The 2,500-nt window shown below is 46.6% G+C and overlaps 1 protein-coding gene across 1 annotated transcript in view; it reads right to left on the reverse strand.

The window, feature by feature from the left end:
• stxbp5l (syntaxin binding protein 5L) overlaps positions 1-547 on the reverse strand; it is a 151,063-nt gene extending 150,516 nt beyond the window's left edge. The window contains 1 exon segment of the mRNA XM_048239460.1: positions 1-547. This exon segment is cut by the window's left edge and continues 484 nt beyond it. The gene's annotated coding sequence lies outside the window, so the exon portion shown is untranslated.
• Positions 548-2,500: the final 1,953 nt, after the last annotated feature.

Raw genomic sequence — 2,500 nt, forward strand, 5'->3', positions numbered from 1 at the left:
GGAGGTCTACTGGGCATCGAAGCCACGACCAGAAAGGGAACTCACCAACTTCATCCCTCTTCCGGAGCTCACAATTACACCCAAGTTAAAACATCATTCATTCACACGTCTCTGGCACAGAACACAAGTAGGCTACGCTCATCTGGCACGAATGTCTAATTTGATTAGTGTAGCAGCCGCCTGTAACTACAGTTAGCGCTAGAGGAGCTTTTAAAAAATCAGTTTCGAATCAGGGAATCGATGTATTACGAAGCTAAGATAGCACCGTCAAACTAGGAGCACGAGACTTCCCCCACCAGTTTGACAAAAAGAGCCGTTGACCGACGAAAATGCCCACGAGCAAAGACAGGGTTGCGCGGGTGCAGCCTTCAGTCAATGGAGATCTCCAGTCTTCGGTTGATAGCCCTCGTCTCGCGCTCTCTGGGTCTCCTGCAGTCAAGCGCGAGTCGCTGTCCACGGTGCTGAACGAGTAACGAGAGCGAGGGCCCCGCCTTCTCGCGCAGCTCCTTGAGTTTCTCCCGCCCTTCTGCAAATGTGATAGGACCGCACGCTTTTACGCCAATACCAGAAGTGAATGGAGACTGAAATCACAAAGGAAATATAACGGCCGACACCGGATTCACGTCGGAACAGCGGCGCCACGCGACACTCAAGGCCACTGGCTCATCTCCGCGTGACGGTTGGCAGAACTGAAGCGAGGGGAACTGTGCGGGTTCCGAGACCGCGGGAGGTAAAAGTCAAAGCTGATTGGCTCAGGCAATGATATTCATTGTTTTTTTTCGGCTGGGTTTGGCAGCTGTTAGAATGAAAATAGCAACATAGTCTGAGAGATTACATCTGGGAGAAGTCTCTATCCTTTAACTTGTGTTCAAAACACAGCCATTAATCTTCCAACTACCTTATTCAAACAGTCTAATAGCACATGGAACCTATATATCTGTCTCTCTCCCTCTCTCTCTCCCTCTCTCTCTAGATAGAGATACACATTTGAACTGGCCCCGCGTGGATTTGAATTGCATAAGCGCTTACATCACTGGTCTGCTCGGCCTCCGGCTCTGTTTACATACACACACACACACACACACACACACACACACACACACACACAAAACACAACACACACGCACACAGAGAGGGAGAGAGAGAGAGAGAGAGAATTAATGAAACCCGTTGAAAAATAATAATGAAAACCTGTTGTAGGTTATTCTGGACTACTGAGAGAGTGCTTCCTCCTTAATTGGGTTTGTTGTTATTGCATGTGCTGTAATAAGATACTAATGCACAAGGAGAGCAGGAGATCTGGGGATGTTGTGGATTTAAATCATCTTCAGTTTACTCAAAAGATCCCCAACAAAAACATGAAGGCATGAATAGAATCTCTGCGCTGCGTCGTTGACGCGGTTTGTTCCTTGGCCCATCACGACAGGAGGCCGCGCGCCAGTGGGGGGGTAGCGGCACTCGACAGGGACGCTCTTTTTTCCCCTCTCGCATTCCGAGAACGCATTACAGCAGAAAATCCTGCCGACGAAAGAAACGGTGAATAATCCGCCTCGTTGCTCCTGAAATAATCCGCCTCGTTGCTCCCTGGAGTCAAACAGCATACAAGACAAGCACGCTTCCAAGACAGCACACGGCGGGAGGACCCGGCTAATCCCCCCGCAAGAGACTAACTAACGGATTAAGAGCTGGAACATGTGGTCGGGTGCCCAACCCACCCCTAAATTGCCCAATTGTGCCATACGGAAATAGAATGGCTACACGCTCTAAACCACAACTGAACTAGTTTAAGTGTATAGGAGCATACATGCAATAGAATAACTCCATTTTAATAACACCGTTAAGCACCGTTAAGATCTGAATCTATTTTATTTGAATTATGCAAGTGTGCAAGGGTGAACTTGCCTTGGGTATCAAATTATCTATGCAAATGTAATTGTGTGGAAGGATACCCTTCTCTCATTCGCACGTGTACACACACACACACACACACACACAGACACAAAAACACACACACACACACACACACACACACACACACACACACACAGTCACACACACACACACATACACACACACACACGCGCGCGCGCGCACAGTCACAGTTACACGCACAATCTCAAATGAAACATTCATACACACTTACACAAGCAAACACACACATTAGGTCCATCACCTGGCTGCCTTAAGACTCGTATGAAGTCCGTTTACAACTGTATTACAGTCTTTTACAATTGTTTACACACATTTTCAAAACTCTACACACAAAACCAACAATTACTCACACAAAATGCAAAATGCCTCAAATCTCCAGTCAAAAGACACACAACATTCATAAACATAAACACATCTCTAAAGCAAGCATTCACCTCTCATTATAAACACGTTTGTCCTAATATGACATTTTGGATACACGATGTAGCCTACACACTGTTGCTCCAATCCTAAAGGTCTTCGGTCTTTCATGGGCTTATGTTTATTCATATACACACGTGAGCTAAAA

The sequence above is a fragment of the Alosa alosa genome, chromosome 3, assembly GCF_017589495.1.
Source record: "Alosa alosa isolate M-15738 ecotype Scorff River chromosome 3, AALO_Geno_1.1, whole genome shotgun sequence".
Lineage (NCBI taxonomy): Eukaryota > Metazoa > Chordata > Actinopteri > Clupeiformes > Clupeidae > Alosa > Alosa alosa.